The following is a 19,895-nucleotide window of genomic DNA, read 5'->3' as shown; positions in this document are numbered from 1 at the left end:
ATCGAATCTGCCATCACAACTAAGTCATCAGCATATGCAAGACTGCTTATTTTGTGTTCACACATCTTAATCTCACCCAGCCAGTCTATTGTTTTCAACATATGATCCATATATAATATGAACAACAGTGGAGACAGGTTGCAGCCTTGTCTTACCCCTGAAACTAACAAATCGTACAAAAAGAAATTATTTCTTGATAAATATTTAACACATCATTTTTCTTTCTTGGCATCCAAGTCCTAAAGAGAAGCAATAAACATGGCACGTAAGTTACAACTAGTGTAATTCAAATTATGTTTACTCGTCCATGTGACGGAGAAAACGATTATAAATGTTACTGGTCCATGCTCCAGTACAAGTCGTAATAAACTAACATGTCACTTTCTGCAGTTCACATTCTAAAATTCGGCGAAAAGTGCATATTTCTGCACTTATGTATGCACGTGTTGTATGTGCATGTGTATATGTATGTCTAGGCTCCAACTATACTCTGAAGGACTTCGAGCAGTTTTACTCACTACACCCATAAAAATTGCAAGTTGTGACAACAGGAAGGGAACATTGCAACGTACAGTTTCAACAACTGGTGGAACACATGTGACTTTTCTGTTAGTTTTTTTTCGGATCGTAAACATTTTGTCTAGTTTAGTGTGTCCTTGCACAAAGTCCTCTCCCGTGCCGATCTCTTCGTATCACCCAAGGTTCTCAACTACCTTGCGGATAAAATCCAATCTTTGTCTTTGCCAACAGTTTTTACTCTTTACTGGTTCCGCTAGCATCCTGGAGTCTTAATACGTGTCCTATCATCCTGTCACTTATTCTAATTAGTGCTTTGCGTGAATTCTTTCCCTGGCGCTTCCGCGGAGTGCCTCTCCATTTTTTATCTTACGTATGGATACGTTTAAAAAATATTGTGAGATGTAAGGCAACTCATGCACTCCCTGGGGCGGGGAGGAAGTTAATCACAACCTGGTACACAAATAAGTGCACAGAGCTAATTAAAATACTGTCAGGACAGGACACCTTTGGAAGCCCTTGGAGTGTGTTAGTAATAGGAAAGAGTGATGAGTAAAACTGATAGAAACCTTCTTTCTTTGCTCTCTTAATTGTCTGGTGAAATTCACAGTGATACGTAGGTCAACGTTCTGTTGAACGGAATGAGTATAACTCTCAAGAAGCCCCATACAAGCCACATATAAGTACCGAGGAGGATGTTAGATCGCAGTGTTACTACTAAGGACGAAATTTTATTGCTTACTTCATGCTGGAAATATCTTATTCTAAAAAGCTTTATCAACAACCATGAGTTAAATTACTGTAGATTACAGTGAATTTGTCAAAAACCAACTTTTATATTCCATTTATATTTAAAAACAGATTTGAGTAAATTTACTTTGATATCACTATATATTTCAATCTTCTCCTGTTTAAAAGGGGACTGCAGTAACCATTTTGCCAGTAAAAGGGCATCAATAAGTCAGTTAGTTAACAAAGTAGTCACCTGCTCTGTTTCTTTCACACTGCTCTCTTACTTTCCTCTTAGTAAGTAAAACTGTTTCTAACTATAAGATTGGTTTCAGAATTGCAGTGGTTAGTATAGGTATGTCCTCTCGGATACACTTTGTTACGTTGGCTAGTCTGGCGCACCGATGTCATTGACTCAGTGATCTCATCACCCTTATCAGTGACGACACCGCTGTTATCAGCCACATTGTCCTTATCAATAGGAAGCCACGACGCCCACTCCATTCCCTCCCTCTCCTTATCTCCAGATAATCAAAACGCAGTATTAGAAATCCAAGGTAGCGAAAACAGACCAATAGTGTTGGTGGAAAATGAAACACAGTGTCCTCCCCTCCCCCTAACTTCAACTAATCACAATGCAGTGCAGTACTCCTTACCTCTAGTCAGTCATTGCAAAGTATTAATATGTAAGATTGCGGAAATAGTCCAATCGCGTTAGTGGGAAATTTAAAACGATCTACCCTTCCTCTCTTCCTCATCTCCATCCAGTCGTAAAACACTTTTACAAATGAAAGTTGATGGCCACGTGGTGTGCTTTATACCTTGTCACTTATCTCTTTCCAACCAATCAGAGCGTAGCATTAGGAAACAGCCCAACTGTATCAATGGGAAATTAAAAACTATCTCCCTCTCCCCCTCCCCTTCCCTCCTCCTATCAATACCCAACCATAGCGCAGTATTACAAATCCAAGGTTGGAGAAAGAACCCAATTGTGTTAGTGGATAGTTCCAAAATCCTCCTCTTTCCAACCAGTCAGCGTAAAAATGGTATCAAATTACATAATTTCCGACGTAAATATCAAGTCACGCCACTCCCCCCCCCTCCCCACCACCACTCTTCCTCCTCCTTATCTCCAGCCAATAATAGCGCAGTGTTAAAATGCAAGACGATGGAAATACACCAATTACGTGCTTTATACCCCGTCCTTCTTATCTTTTCAACCAATCAGATCATAGTATAAGAAGGATGTGTGAGAAATGCAGTAAAATTACGTAACAGTCAGATTAAACTCAAAGATATTCACTATTTCCGTCAAAGTTATATACCGTTGACTTAATACAAAACTAAAGCCATGTCCCAAGTCACGCATTATTTACTTAAATAGCTCTTGTAATATTATAATGGGGACTACTGTTGCTCACGTCCGTAGATATCTCTGTTACCCTGCACGTGTTCCACAGGTGGTGCTAAGCGTGCAACGGCTATAATGATGAAACTGAACTGTCTTAAACGACCTCTCGGCCAGAGTCGGCGGAGGAGAGATATCCGAAGAGGTTCTTCTCAGGACGCTAAAGTTCGTAAGATAGGCCTTCGATATCAGTTTACCAATTGAACATAGAAGGTATAAGCAAAGCGTTTATACAGAACGCTGAAAGAACATCAATTAGATTATAGCTATGAAGACCTTACAAATTTGAGATTGTGTGTATCTGTTCAGATTCGTATATGATTACTGTAAATAGTTGTCTATATTTCTGTGTCATCACATGATAAAAAAATAAAGAAAATGTCAAAGTGACTCCAAGGTCAAAGATAAGGATTAAATACGTAAAACGGCGTGTACACACACACAGATACTATCTCTGTATTTAACACTTCACGCACTGTCATACCTAGTAATCATTTCTCAATGTCTCTCTTTCTCCCACACTCCCATATCCTTAAATTTCATGCATGAAATATTGTAGTTTTCACAAACATGTGATCTTCCTGTATCTCTTATATTAAAATACTGCGATAAGCATGTATAATCCTGGTGTAATATTAACCCCAAGTTCAAAATTTTGCGTTATGTACGTACCTATACATACCTCTGTATTTAATGTCAAATACTGTTATCTCTAGTAATCAGCGATCTCTCTGTATTTCTTGCATCAAAAATACTTTACATCCTGTGATGTCTCTCCTGAAAAGTAATCATCACTTGTCTGTCTTACACACACACACACACACACACACACACAAACACAACAAATGGCAAAATCTACATACGTTTTGTCTGAAAGCAGGAGAGCTTCTGTAAAGTTTGGAAGGTAGGGGACGAGATACTGGCAGAAGTAAAGCTGTGAGACCGGGCGTGAGTCGTGCTTCGGTAGCTCAGATGGTAGAGTACTTGCTCGCGAAAGGCAAAGGTCCCGAGTTCGAGTCTCAGTCGGGCACACAGTTTTAATCTGCCAGGAAGTTTCATATCAGCGCACACTCCGCTGCAGAGTGAAAATCTCATTCTGGAACCATTCACATTGTTGTATTCCTCCCAAATACCGAACAAGGGACTACTCGACGCGCCACCGAGGCTGTGAAGCGAACTACGATGCATCGTAACAGGCGGTAGACTGCGACCGGAGCTCACGTAAAGAGCAGACGTAGAACAGACAGCGGCTCTAAATATTGCAATGCTTGTCACAGTGTTTACTGTCTGCGCGCCTACATGTCATTTGGAGAACAGACGTGCAAGTGGACGACGAATGTTGCTACTACAGAAGAAAAATTGGAATGATTCTCATTTACGGATAATGTAGGAGAAATGATGTGGCTGCCGTTGCCTTGTATGCCGAGCTCTCGCTCGCTCTTTTACAAGGTAGTGAACGCTTTTATGACAGATGGCAGCGTACAGACCACTAAAGGCAAACGAAGCTAATGTGTTACAGGAGAAGCTGATGAAGTAGTTGTACTGGCGGCAATGCACCACAACGTACGGATAAGCGCCCAGCAATTACACCTCTATTCCGCTGTGTCCGTTGGTGGTACTGTCACAATACTGGATCGTCATATGTATCATCCATACCACGCGTCACTGCATCGAGAACTTCATGATACTTAATCCTTTTACGAGAAACTCTGCCAGAGTTGTTGTATTAAGTTCCACTCAACGTAGACAGCGAATGTGGTACCAACACGATGGTGCACCAACGCACTTCGCACATGCAGTACGAGTGCATTTGTATTAAACCTTTGGTGGGAACTGAATAGGCCGCGGTGGGCTGGTGGCATGGACTGCACGTTTCCCCGACTTGACGCCATTTGATTATTTCTTTCGGGGCCACCTGAAACTTGTTATCTATGAAACACCCCTTGAGACTGATAAAGAGCTGACAGCCTCATATGTAATTTCCACTTTGCTAGGAGTGTTTGAAAGAGTGCGACTGTCACTCCAGGCCGGCCGTGGTAGCCAAGCGGTTCTAGGCGCTTCAGTCTGGCACCTCGCGACCGCTACGGTCGCAGGTTCGAATCCTGCCTAGGGCGTGGATGTGTGTGTTGTCCTTAGGTTAGTTAGGTTTAAGTAGTTCTAAGTTCTAGGGAACTGATGACCTCAGATGTTAAGTCCCATAGTACTCGGAGCAATTTGAATCAGTCACTCCAGCGTCATAGCACAGCGCGCATTCAAGCTCGATAGCGGAATTTCGATCACTTTTTGTAAAGTTTATAAAACTTCACACCAACAACCCATTTACCGTCATGGCTCAGATACGCTGAAAGCGTTGCCCTGTAGACCTGCTTCCACGACAGTGCGGATAGTACGCTGTGCGCCTACCCTCTTAGTGGCTCACGACACTGTTCAACAAAGCCTAATTCACCAAAGTTTATCGCCGTACGCTTAGGGATACCGACATGGGATGCTATGTGAAATACGCTTGCTACGACCCACTCTACCAGCTCCCTCGTTTTCTACATTCATTTCAGATACACCCTTTATATCATCATCATTTCCTTAGGGCATTTGCCCCACTTCAACGCAGGGTCGGCATTGTTACTATGAATTTGGCGATAATGGTGGCAGAGGGTGGCCGAATGCCCTCGCTGTCGCCACGCTGCACCCCCTGGGACAGAATTAGAGCACCCCAGTTATCTGTGTCGAGTGTAAGCCATGAAACAGTGCGAACGTTTATCAAATGTCTGCGAGTCGTGTAACTGAGGTGGGCGTTTGAACCAGCCCGGTATTCACCTAGTGCGATGTCGGAAACCGCCTAAAAATCGCGTCCTGGCTGGCTGGCACACCGGCCCTTGTCGTTAATCCGCCGGGCTGATTCCATCCGGGGCCGGCACGTCTACCCGAGTCCAGGAAACAGCGCATTAGCGCTCTCGGCTACCCTGGCGGGTCACAGCCTTTATATATATATGTATATATATATAATTTTATTATGAAGAAAGTTTTCACAGAGAAATTCAACGATTTATACTGTCGCGCGCAGTAGAAGTATACGAATTTAATGCACGTCCTACTTCGGCTTCTGCACTTTTTAGAGCATTATCTACACTCCTGGAAATTGAAATAAGAACACCGTGAATTCATTGTCCCAGGAAGGGGAAACTTTATTAACACATTCCTGGGGTCAGATACATCACATGATCACACTGACAGAACCACAGGCACATAGACACAGGCAACAGAGCATGCACATTGTCGGCACTAGTACAGTGTATATCCACCTTTCGCAGCAATGCAGGCTGCTATTCTCCCATGGAGACGATCGTAGAGATGCTGGATGTAGTCCTGTGGAATGGCTTGCCATGCCATTTCCACCTGGCGCCTCAGTTGGACCAGCGTTCGTGCTGGACGTGCAGACCGCGTGAGACGACGCTTCATCCAGTCCCAAACATGCTCAATGGGGGACAGATCCGGAGATCTTGCTGGCCAGGGTAGTTGACTTACACCTTCTAGAGCACGTTGGGTGGCACGGGATACATGCGGACGTGCATTGTCCTGTTGGAACAGCAAGTTCCCTTGCCGGTCTAGGAATGGTAGAACGATGGGTTCGATGACGGTTTGGATGTACCGTGCACTATTCAGTGTCCCCTCGACGATCACCAGTGGTGTACGGCCAGTGTACGCACCATGATGCCGGGTGTTGGCCCTGTGTGCCTCGGTCGTATGCAGTCCTGATTGTGGCGCTCACCTGCACGGCGCCAAACACGCATACGACCATCATTGGCACCAAGGCAGAAGCGACTCTCATCGCTGAAGACGACACGTCTCCATTCGTCCCTCCATTCACGCCTGTCGCGACACCACTGGAGGCGGGCTGCACGATGTTGGGGCGTGAGCGGAAGACGGCCTAACGGTGTGCGGGACCGTAGCCCAGCTTCATGGAGACGGTTGCGAATGGTCCTCGCCGATACCCCAGGAGCAACAGTGTCCCTAATTTGCTGGGAAGTGGCGGTGCGGTCCCCTACGGCACTGCGTAGGATCCTACGGTCTTGGCGTGCATCCGTGCGTCGCTGCGGTCCGGTCCCAGGTCGACGGGCACGTGCACCTTCCGCCGACCACTGGCGACAACATCGATGTACTGTGGAGACCTCACGCCCCACGTGTTGAGCAATTCGGCGGTACGTCCACCCGGCCTCCCGCATGCCCACTATACGCCCTCGCTCAAAGTCCGTCAACTGCACATACGGTTCACGTCCACGCTGTCGCGGCATGCTACCAGTGTTAAAGACTGCGATGGAGCTCCGTATGGCACGGCAAACTGGCTGACACTGACGGCGGCGGTGCACAAATGCTGCGCAGCTAGCGCCATTCGACGACCAACACCGCGGTTGCTGGTGTGTCCGCTGTGCCGTGCGTGTGATTATTGCTTGTACAGCCCCCTCGCAGTGTCCGGAGCAAGTATGGTGGGTCTGACACACCGGTGTCAATGTGTTCTTTTTTCCATTTCCAGGAGTGTATTTTAAACAGCAGTTTCTTGCAATATGAGTAGATATTTGAAACAACTCTGTTAGACAATCATGTTTTCACCGCTGTATCTGTCTTAATGAAATTAAAACTGCGCTGAATAGCATTTTGTGGGCAGTCTGTGTACATTATGATAATGTATCTTTAATATAGCCATTGGCCAGGTTCTGATGTTGGAACAGTAACAGTTCTGTGTAATAAATCCAGTTTTACATATTGTATATTTCAAAAACAACGTAGCGTTTGGAATCAGTAAAGCACCCTCTTCGAACTGAGTGTATTATTCTCTTATTAACTTCTGTAAAAGCTTTTACATCATCAGTGACTTTACGTATGAGAACTAGAGACTTTTGTGAATAAAAATAAGGAGTCACAGCAGTTTTCTTCTAAAGAGCTTGTAATAACATCTCTTGCTCTCCCAGTGCCTGATACTTTGTGAATAGAAACTGACATCTTTTCACAAGCAATTATGTAACTAAACTTTCAAAGTCGACTTTGTCCATGTCATTCTCTCTTCAATAATATATTACACTCATATAACCACAATTGCGGAAATCGTGTTAGACCGAACTAATGGTTGAGAATCTTGGCGGTAGATATATCTTGCAGTCCTTCAGACGAACAAGCACAGTGGCTCCAAATTTGGTGGTGACTGGGTCTGTGCTCAATATCGGATAACGCCGCATTTTCTCCGACGTTGACAGACTTACAGTGCACACTGCACTCACAAAATTCTTCAAATTCTGTAATACGGTATTCCTTCTTTCATGTATTTCAGCAAATAATTAATCCAAATATATAGATTCTTACTAGTAGCAAAGACTGTGGTGCTAACATCGTTTCCAAAAATAATGACTGTGAAGATAAAAGATAGTGTTGACACTCCAATGGCTCAGCATCAACTGAAAGCTTCTAGTCAGTTTTCCAGTTTTTGTAGTACATCTCTAGTACATCTTCTTGCTGAGTCAGAAGGAATTTTTTATCTAATGCGCTGAACGAGAGACTGCACAATAACAATCGCAGAAACGCACATCTCCCACAAACATCAAGTGTGAGCAAACAGATGAAACTAAGCAAGCTGAGACTTGTTTTCTGAGACGCGACTTGAAACTCGCACCAACAGGTTTTCAGGTTTGCTAAGGCTTACGGAACTCAGTTTTCCCCGGCTACAAAGCTCTAGAAGTAAAGGGCCCTGCTAATAAAAATAAGACCTTTGTATTAAAAAAATTACCGTGGGGAAGCACTTTTAAAACATCGATATTTAATTGTGTTATCGAGAGCGAATTCCAAATAACATGCGCATGATGATTCATTTTAGCAGCTTGTGTTGCAGCAATGATGGTAGGCTTGCTGACGTCCTTCTGAGAGATAGGATTAAGTATGTCTCCCTAGAAGTTATCTTGCAGACTGTCACCTGGTGCAGGCTTTCATCGCACCTTGTAAGAGTATTAGCTCCAATGTTTGTAAACCTTCTGTGGAAGACCGTATTCCAATTAGTGCTGTTCCATTCATATCAATAATTATGTGGACTCTTTGTGAATGAACTTTTTTTGGCATGTCAAGCTACACATGGTCGCCAATAGAACAGTAATCCAGAAAGTATGGAATAAATTTCTTTTATTTCCGTCTATGATCAGAAAGTTGTTAGGCCCTTAGACTATCGATATCGGTCAGTGATGACCATCTTCAGATCTTTTTCGAAGCAAGTCCTAATGAAATGAAAACGTAGTGGCATCGCTAAAAGATACACATTCTAAATGTGTGACGACGCTATGCTGATTTTGTATATATCGTTTTGATTATGCCACTATGGCATGGACGTGTTTTGAAAAACATCTGAGTACCGAAACCGGCACTCTAAGGGCCTAACAATTTTTTAATATCATAGACTGAAATAAAAGAAATTTGTTTTGTCTTTGAAATGTTTCTCAACAGATGGGATATCCCCATACGCAACATTCGTATTTCAGTATAGTATTTTCATGAGATACTGTAAACTTTTAGGCAATAATCGAATTTCCTCCATTCATTTGATATTATTGTCTATTGCGTTCGACTGTTTCATGTTGAACATATAACACGTCAGCCCCAGTTGCAAACAGAAACCAATCTCTACCTAGGTTTCAGCCAAAATAATTTGGCCTTCTTCAGAAACTGTTGACACTAAACTATTGCATGCCAAAGTTTGGCCATGTCAAGTATGAATCTATAGCACCGTATACCCAGTCATACCGTGCGGACCAGGACGGTAGGCCGCGAGAGCTGCGCCGGAACTAACCGCAGCGAGCAGCTATGTACCGAGCATCGATGATGGTCTTGCGCATGCGCGCTTGGAACTATAGATGCATAACAGTAGCTGCCTTTACGTTAGGAATTGGGTTACTGTTACCATTAAAGCTGTTAATTCCGTAATATGTAACCGTACTTACCTCTGAGGACAACGAGGACCCTATAAACTGATTCGGAGCCCGCAAGAAAGACTAACTATTACTCGGCAAAATTATTCCTCAATTTTGAATACATTACTATTCGACTAAAGAAATTGGAGTCAGGCGTCGGCGTCTGCAAAGGCAACGTTACATCAGGGCCGGTAAAGCAAAGGTTGAAAACCTTCGGAAAAGTTCTTACTTCTCAATTGTAGCTGGTCATTAAGTAGGTTTCTCCAGATTTAATACACCACTTCAGTGTGTTCCTTATGTGATCTCTCTTGGAGTCTGAGCTAACGAATTTCACATAGTTTACAGTTGGATAATTAAAACTATAAGCAAACAGAACACAGTTTATAATCTTTTCTCTGTCTTGGATGTGTGTAACATTTACTTGTACACAATTAAACTTTCGGATTTTCTTATTGCCCCAGTAGACAAATTACAGACCACAACACAGTAACTGTTCTGTAACCTATCTGATAATTTACACCACGGAGAAGCTATTTGCACCGAGTATAGTCGAGCACATTTCCAATATTATTTGTTGACATTTAATACACTTGAACAGTTTTCCACAGTGTCAAAACGCTGTCCATTCTGTAGTTATATAATATAGCTTCCACTCTGGTAATCCCATGTTTTTTAGCCAAGGAATATGTACAAGTTTCTTGTGGTCATGCATATAGGCACTTTATAAAATCAGTAACATGGTTACCAATTTTTTTACTCCCGGGACAGTTACTTGACATATACATTTGGTACATATCTGTACTTTTTAACAAACATACAAAAGCAGTGGTTTGATTTTAAGTAATCACAAATCACCATTTTGTTAAAAATTTGCAGCAAAGCCTTAGATTATATCCAGGTCCTTAAGGTTTCTATATCCCGTGGTGTGTAAGACTGTGAGACCTATCAGAATGATGAACCTACCCAGACTATGTGACACTCTGCTTAAGACTACATGTTAACTGTAAATTAGGCAACAGAATCGCTATCTTGAAATGCCCTAACCTAGAATAATAAGACGGGGAATTGCAGTGATCCTACTGTATAACTATCCACTGAATACATACAATAAATCAGTGAATTGAAGAGGACTACGTGCTCCTACAAATAAAAATGCAGCTGAAACATTAAATAATTATTTATTATATTAAACCATTAAAAAGTATTGATATCAACATTCCACGAAAAACAAAGTTAATTGCTGACGACAACTAACAAGATAAGCAAGCGCGGGGATGACTAACATATCCGAGCTGCACAATAAATCATTAATCCAATACAAACCAATGATTAATTTAGAAACACTAGTGGTCGACTGAATAACCGCATCAAACGATACTAAGGCATGAATCGGGTTTAGCGGAGCTGTGGCAAACGTGTACTTCTTATGTAAACATTAACCCCATGAATAAAATACTTTTTCCTATAATAAATCGACGTAATGAGACTTTAAGTAGATCTCACTAAATAGTGCTACCTATCGTCAATCATGACAAGGGGCAGATAAATTTAGTATAAATGAATAAATTGAAGGACGCAAGCCAGACAGCTTGTAACTCTATATAACCTCCACCTTACAATAGAATTTTGAGTGGGAATTGCCCTACTGAAGCATGGTAATAGAGCAATGACAAGCAAAAATTTAAAAAAAGCTACCACTGATCAATAATGGTTGTAGCAGCCTTACAAAACACTGAAATGTGCAACATGGGTCGATGTAACAGGGATGGAAACGGAATAAACACTACTACAGGTTCAACCACAGGACCTACTGCAATCAGTTGGAATAAATATAAACTAGCCTAATCTTGATGGTACACAGTATCTGTGTCAGCTTACAAATTGCTTAGAGTTGCAATTAGAATCGTTACGACAGCGAGAGGTAATTATCTCTGACTCGTGGTATAGAAACTCTGTGGATAGAATGTGGAACTTACCGCGTGCTATGGACCTATTTACTTCTGGTTGAGATTTGCGGAGAGTAGGATCGTAGTGAAATTGTAAGTAGTGGCGTTGTTGTAAGCTCCTATTTTGAAAACAGAATGTAATTTGATTAATTATAATAACATTTCATTTCATAAAGGAGAATGATGTATACTGAAATGTAGCTAGGGAGATTATTTATGGAAAAATATAATTTCATGAATGGAAAAGGTACGTTCAATTCTTTTGTTACTTTAACTTCTCCCTTGTCTGTGGCGCGGAAAATATTTCGTGTGTCGTAACTCCTAGGAAACTTTGTACCCTGGGAAATCAGTAGAGCCTGCACCACAGTCGTTTATGCTCTATTTTAAGAGATTAAAAACTTTATCGAAACTGATACACAACTTGGACATTGATTCCCATGCTGCAGGGTGAGTACGTCGTAGCACGCAGGACGGCTTCCCGACGGAGTACAATTGTGCCTCTGACTATTTTAAGAATTTTCAGAGTCCACTGGAATTCTGCAGACCCACACCAGATATTTTATTCCAGGTGCTCACTTCGAGAACGAGCATAAGACAGACTACGATTATACACTGTAACTTCTCATGATTTTGTTTTAGAGACTTGACAATTCAAAACAGTTACCAAATTTCTACCTAGAAGTGTGGGAGACAATTGTGTAACATATTGGGGAAGTGATTTCTCTGGCCCAAAATTTTCACTCACGCAACTAGATATTATTCGGTCATAATAATTTAACTTAAATTTCAAGAGCAAAGAAGTTAAAAAGTTACATAATAGAGAGTTAAGTTACGGCCATACAAATGACTTTATGCAAATTATCTAAGAGTGTAACAGTGAAATATCGCAAGTGTGAATGTGACGTTGACTGATGTTGTCCACATAATATCATTTAGGTAAATAAGACATTATCTTAGGTTATATCAAAACGTACAGGGAACTGCACCACTCAAAAGCAAATTGTTGGTTTACAATACGGATATGGGATGGCCACATTGTATCGATCATGGCTATTGGTTAGAGTTGATTTTGGCAAGATTCTTGTGACAGCCATGAGCATTTTCATGTTCCAGTGCGCTACATTTGTGAATAATATGCCGAAAACCATTTTAGTACTCTTGATAAAGGGGAGATCGTACACGCGTGCAGAGTCTACTGTAAAGAAAACAACGAAAGTACTAGTGACCACAGAGACTTTGTCGAGTATGTCAAGAAGATCAGAGGCGCGTGTGATCACATAAAAGGGCGTGGTCTTTTCACAGAGTGTGATGCGTCAGTGGGCTGCGATCTGATGTATGTGGCGTTGGAGTGGAGCCCATGGCTTCCATTGCTGTTACATTGGGAGCAAAGGACTTGACAGCTGTGGGCCCGCTATCATGGGCAACAGTAGCAACTGCGCAACTGTGAGCATCAGTCGTAGCAGCTGGCATGCACAGCAGGATTATACTCGGAGCGCTGTCTTCCCTGGGCATTGAGTCTCGCATTTCGTGTTCACCTTATCTATGTCTTGCTTTATCTCGCGACCTGGCTCTCTTAAACTCTCGATCGTCGTGTGAGCTTTCTTCGCCCCTTTTACCGTTGTTGTTGCTACCTGTTAAGATTCTTGTGCCTCCTTCAAGGCACTCACAGCTAGTGTTCGGGTCTTTTTGCCTTCCTCTTTCACGTCCGGTGTAATATTCTCGATCAGTACTTGTGCCCTCTGTTCTTCTCCCCGTTCTATTCGTCTGCCACCCTGCTGTTGCGTGAGGATGTCCGTTAAGGGGCTCCGGAACGCCCTATACTTGCAATGTTAAAATAACGCTTATAAATTACATCTTTCCTCACAAAGTATTTGAGGTAGGAAGTTGAACTTTTTACAGATTATTTATTGGAATATGGGCTACAACTTAACACAGGGATATTACAAAATTTTAGCTCAGTTATTAAATATAATTTTTTTCAATTGTAATGAAAATTCACAACATTTTTTTGCAATTTTTTATTTATATATTCAAAAATATACAGTTTTTTTGGAAAAAGGCTGTGTTAAATTATGCAGAAGGTACTGTGTAACATTTACTGAAAGTTTGAAACAAATATGTTTGGAAGATCCTTAGAAAACATGTAATTAGTATGAGAAAATAAAAGTTTTGGGAATCGAGCGACAAAGATTGGATTAACTTTTTAGTGCATTCCAGGTCCATAGGATGGATTATCTTCATCCTCTGCAAACTCCTCCTCCAGCTTCCTCTTGTTCCTCCTCCTGTTTACTCTTGCTTGTATTTCTAGACTCTTTACAGCCCTGTCTCCAGCCCGAAGGCGTTCCTTGTCTAAAGCAAGCATCGCTCGCTGTTGTGTTCGTAGATTTTGCTACCATTTTCTTCAGTTGCAGTTACTGCAACACTGTTCCAAAAGGTGGTCATGTATGAACACTTATCACATTTCAGTTGTATTTCACTAGCAAGTCCTACGTGCTTTATTATGGAGAGTTCCAGACCAACTTCACTACAATGAATACATCTTACACAGTTTGAAAAAATTCCTTTGAGAACCGACATATCAAATATTTCATTCACATCCGATTCGCCCATAAAACATTCATAGTTTTCACTCATTGAACCAAGCTTCTTCTGTGAAGTATTTTCTTTCCCCCTTTGACTGCTATGGGCAGGTGTACTTGAGAGGTTAGGTTCACTCACTTGGTTATCGTCTTTATTGTTTACAGTAATAACACATACCTTTGGCTTTCCAACATTTCTCCTTTTCTTAAAAGCCTTCAGAGGATTTCTAATAACTTTACTTTTACTCATTATTATACTTCAACAAAACAGAGACTCAAGAAACAGAATTAATTACGAATATTTTCGAGATAACGACAGAGTAAATAAACATGAAACAATCGACAATCACACCAGCGATATATATTGAACCATCATAGGTTAGCCACAACACATACTTTATCTCACATCACTAAAATGTACCTGATGAACACGGACGTTAATAATAACACCATTTGACAGCAGTTTAACAGCGCCCATGTAGAACACATTTCAAAAAAAATTTAAAAATAGTTGTAGTCTTCGGAATTGAATAAATTATATATCTATTAAAAGGTAATAGTCTGCAGATTCAGAAACGCAAAAAAGTAAAAATTGAACTTTTCATGATTTTGAGCCTTTCCGGAGCCCCTTAATTTGGCCGCGATGTGACCTCATCATCGACCTCGTCTACGTCATCACCGCAGTGGTGGATGTCGCCCACTTTTCCCCTGTGTTGGCGACACTGTCAGCCTGACAGTCCTCTATATTTGCCATTTCGTCAACTTTTATTACAGTAATTTGTTCCCGTCCCTTACTACGTGTAATCATGTGCACAGAATACTAATGTGCACGTTTACCAAACGCGCGGCTCAAAACAAAAGAACTGCTTAATAACTGATGCCCTACAAAATAAAGATAATAGCACGAGCTCAGTGGCCTTCACGCACACACGCCAGTGTCATCCCCGTCAAACGATACAGAGACGTGGAGCAGAACCCACGGATCCACAGCACGTGTGCTGAAGGTGTAGGCGCCAGAAAACTACTGCTAACCTAATACTACTAGAGGCTGCCAGAGACAGTGAAATCAGGTGTACTAAATGAAATGTAATTAGATGATTTAGCTGTCTATGTAACAACAAAATAAAAAGTTAGGTTGTCCACAGGATCTCACAAAGAACAAAGACTGAGCAGGGTACGCCAAGTTATACAATATCCCTCGGTTTGTGAGATCGTGAAACCTATCACAATAATGAAGCTACCCAGACTCCGTCTCACCCACCTCTAGACTACATATTAACTGTAAATTATGAAACGGAATCATTATTTTGAGATGCTCTGACATAGAATTATAAGGTGGAAAACTGCAGTAATTAAACTATATAAGTAGCGATTCAATCAATAGAATAAATTACTGAACTGAAGGGAACTACGTGCTCCTTCAAATAAAAATGTAAATGAAACATAAACAGATTATTTATTATGTTAGACAATTACGAACAGTCGACATCAATATTCTACGGAAAACAAAGTTAGTTACTGACCGCAGCTAACAAGATAGGCAAGGGAGGAATGGTTACCGTATGCCAACTGCACAATAAATTCTTAACCCAATACAAACGAACGATTAATTTAGAAACTCCAGTGGTCGGCTGAACACCACGTCAAACGATACTAAGACATGAATCGGATTTATCAGAGCTGTGGCAACGGCACGCTTCCTCTCTAAATATTAACCTAATTTAGTGAGCTGTGCTGCTGTATACTCTCACCATTCTGCTGTGGTGGTAAGTCGGGAGGACCGTGGTCGTAGTGGAGAATCGGAATTAAGGTCGTCAGGACTCGGACACCTCCAAGCGCCAAGACGTCCCGAATCAGCCACTTGTCTCCATCCAAAATCAAACCAAGGATGTCCCCTTTTCTTCCACCAGGTTCCGACTCGACAGTTTGAACCAATCTGGTGGCAAACGCCAATCAGAAAAAAATGCTCCTGTTTTTCTCCAATAGCGTGTCAGAGCCACGTGTAACCATTTTCCATCCCAGAACTGTCGTCAGTCACAGGCCAATCAGAGGACATCTTCTTCGCTAGTTTGTCCTAGAAATTCCCCTCTGACTTCAGCTGGCGATGGGCGAAGCAGGTCGTTGTTTTCACTTTCCAATTTCCTGACGCCAAACTAACGTGACATGCCCTCTGTGAGGTTCCTGTTTTCACCATGGTTTGCCCCAACATTCCAAGACTTGTACCTTTCCACAACAAACTGTGGTGTCTCAGCAAGCACTTGAAACTGTTGCTCTCTGCCATCTCAAGAGGCGAGTCGTGCCACAGGCAACCAATTCCACTTCGAACCGTACAGCCTCAGCATTTGTATATTTGCTTGAAATCGTCTACAGTACTTCCTTGTCGATTTTTCCCAACATTCCTCTTAGTACAGCCGATTTAGTGAAGAGGACCGGATGGTGCCGCGAGCCTCCGTCGATAGACACTTGACACAGGCAAGCCAGCACAAAGCTTTGAATGCCTACGACACACCTGTCGCATTCTGAGCTGTGTGTGGGCTGTGCATTTCTCATGTATTCACGGACTAGAACTATTAACCCATTTTGGTAAATGGATTGAAATTTTATAAAATACATTTCCCTATAATATGTTATCGTAATAAGGCCTCAATCAGCTGCAACTAAAGTATTCTGCCTATCGTCAGCCTTGACAAGGGGCAGTTACATTTAGTATAAATGGAAGTGTAAAAGGCAGACGGCTTCTAATCTTCCAAGGTAAAAGTCATTTACAGGGAACTGCAGCAATATCCATGCAACTCTTCCATTAGTACAGCCATTTTAGCGCTAACCAATTCCACTTCGAACCGTACAGCCTCAGGATTTGTATATTTGCTTGAAATCGTCTACAGTACTTCCTTGTCGATTTTTCCCAACATTCCTCTTATCGTATGTCATAGAGAGGAACTTGGATAATTTACCATGCAGATAACTGTGAAGTGCACCCCACGTTTCGTTTTTTGACATGACAGACTGTAAGTTCTCTAATACTGTACTTGACAGTTTACTTGATCATTTATTTTAACCACCAAAATGTTATTAATGGCTCTGAGCATTATGAGACTCAACTGCTGTGGTCATCAGTCCCCTAGAACTTCGAACTACTTAAACCTAACTAACCTAAGGACATCACACACATCCATGCCCGAGGCAGGATTCGAACCTGCGACCGTAGCAGTCGCGCGGTTCCGGACTGAGCGCCTGAACCGCTAGACCACCGCGGCCGGCCAAAATGTTATTACAAAACGTTTGAGGTAACAGGTGCACACACACACTTACATTCTTCTTACTAAAGAGGGTATGATTTTCGGTGTAATTTGTGTTAGTAATGTCAATGACAAGATTGCTCAGGCTCTCCAATAACAAGCACACGCCAAAGAGCTCTTCACTTGGTCTTGTCTACTTCCCTGGCGGCTGATGGATGTCAAGCACTTTGGAGGAAGTACTGTTGACACGTTCCTGTTTCACAAAAGACTGATCAGTTATGGCTATCAAGCGTCCTCATATACTGGGGTCCCCAGACGACGCCTTGTCGACGTGATTGTGCTTGCAATCCAATCTGTTCGATACACAAATTTTCGGTTACTCATCCTAAATGTACAGGTCTGTGTAAAATTAGAAGGCAGTGTGTAAATGTATATTCAAAAAATTTTGTGCAGGGGCAGTTGTTTTAGTATTCGCTACACTGTCAATAACCCTAAGAGTCAATACTATTTTTGGTATGATATCGAAAAGTACCCAAAAGTAGCTGGGTGACCTTGAAATGCAGCCCAAAACTGGGTAACCAAAGCATGCCCCATTTCATACATACACGAGAATTTTACCATAACTTTAAGTGTCTTGTGTTGTGTAAATCAGGAAGTATAATTTTAAACAACACATTTTATAATCCTATTGTTTCCAAGTATATTACATTGTGAATTATTAATTCATCTCTGTCAACATCTACAGGTGAATCACCTATCATTAACCTGTTAGTTCAAATTAAATGCTATATACAGTATCAAGCGTTTTGTATGCTGGTTCAACAAAAAAAGGTGCTGCCAGTTGACCCTCTGTCTGTTCTTCACTTCCTTCGTCACCTTCCACAGGATATTCATTTTCTTCTTCTTGTACTCCTTCTGCGTTAAAAATACATTGTTTTGTTGGGCTTCTTCTTGGTCCATCTTCTTTCAGAATAAACGTCCCAAACCCTGTACCAGTTGAGAGATGGGTTGAAATACATTCAGATAGTCTTTTTTGCAGCAGGGCCAGTTTACGGGGATATTTCATCACGATTTCAAAACTTGACTCGTAAGACAACTCTTCCGTCTAATAGAATTGAGGGACATGTCCACAATTGCAGTGCTCAATCACAACTGAACGCATCACAAGCAAACATCTCAGTTTTGTTTGACGTTAGGAACGAGCCATTAGCTGCTAGACATAAGGTATTAGACATTAGTGATAGCCATTAGGTATTAGGCATTAACTGTAACGGTTAGGCGTTAGGCGTTAACCTTTGGGTGTTGGGTATTAAGCATTAGGTGTTGTATCTTAGGTATTGGGTGTCAGGTATTACTGGGTGGAAACCTAGTGGGAATGGTGAGCACTTAGGAGGGGAATGATGTGACTCTTAAGACTACACTTCTGTACAGTCGATCTGAGAGTTGACAACGGCAATGCTCAATCACAACTGAACAGATTACAAGCAAACGTTTCAAATTACATGACTCCTCACAGCGTTAGGCTTCAAGTGTTACTGGATCTTAAACAGCATTATAACACCAGATGAAAGTTAGCTACCGGACGGGAGAAAGCTGTAGTTCTTCCGTAAAGTATAATATATTTGTTGTTGCCTAAAGCTGTTATGCATTATGTTGAGAGAGAGAGAGAGAGAGAGAGAGAGAGAGAGAGAGAGAGAATGATGACTCTGAAAGAGAGACAGATTACTCTGAGAACATCACAGGTGTGTTTGAAGAGTGTAGTGTATATAACCTACGAAATACACAGAAATCACGTGTTTGTAAGGAGTACAGCATGAATTACAGATATATGTGCCTAAGTAAATAATGCATAACTTTGATCTTGAGAATGATTTTAACTGTACGCCAGAGGTATGTCTATTTTCACAATCATCTTCGACTTTTACAGAAAATGTTGTAATTTGACATCATTTTTATGCATCATACATTTTTGTAGAAATCTGGAATTATACTGGTATATTACGATAACGTTTGCTGGTTAACGTGTCAGCATTTAGAGACTACAGTTTCCTGTTTAGCGTTTAGCATTTATCGTTTACTGCTCAGTGTTTACCGTTTGCCGTTAAGTGTTTATTGTATACTGTTCAGCGTTTAGCGCTCACTGTTTAGTATTTTATATATACATGTGTTAGAGAATGGTTACTAGAAATCAATTAAGTGTAAGGAGTATAGAATTTGGCGTATGAAACACAAAGAGAAATGATTACTAGAGATCACAGAATTTGACATGTTATCTAGATGTTTATGTGTCCATATACAAAGCATATCTTTGATTTTTGATATTGGAGTAATTTTAAAATTATTCTACAGTTATGTATGTGTAGGTAAATAATATACAGCTTTGACCTTGGCTTCACTTAATATCAGTGGAATATGACTCTTACTGAAATAATGAATATCTTCGACTGTAATATAAGGGTTATGTAATTTTTTACCGTATATCTGGCACATCATTTTCATACTACGATCTGATTGGTTGGAAAGAGGAGATGGAAGGG

Source organism: Schistocerca serialis, chromosome 6, assembly GCF_023864345.2.
Source record: "Schistocerca serialis cubense isolate TAMUIC-IGC-003099 chromosome 6, iqSchSeri2.2, whole genome shotgun sequence".
In the NCBI taxonomy this organism is placed as follows: Eukaryota; Metazoa; Arthropoda; class Insecta; order Orthoptera; family Acrididae; genus Schistocerca; species Schistocerca serialis.
The sequence above is the reverse complement of the archived record's forward strand: the minus strand, read 5'-3'. Positions refer to the sequence as shown.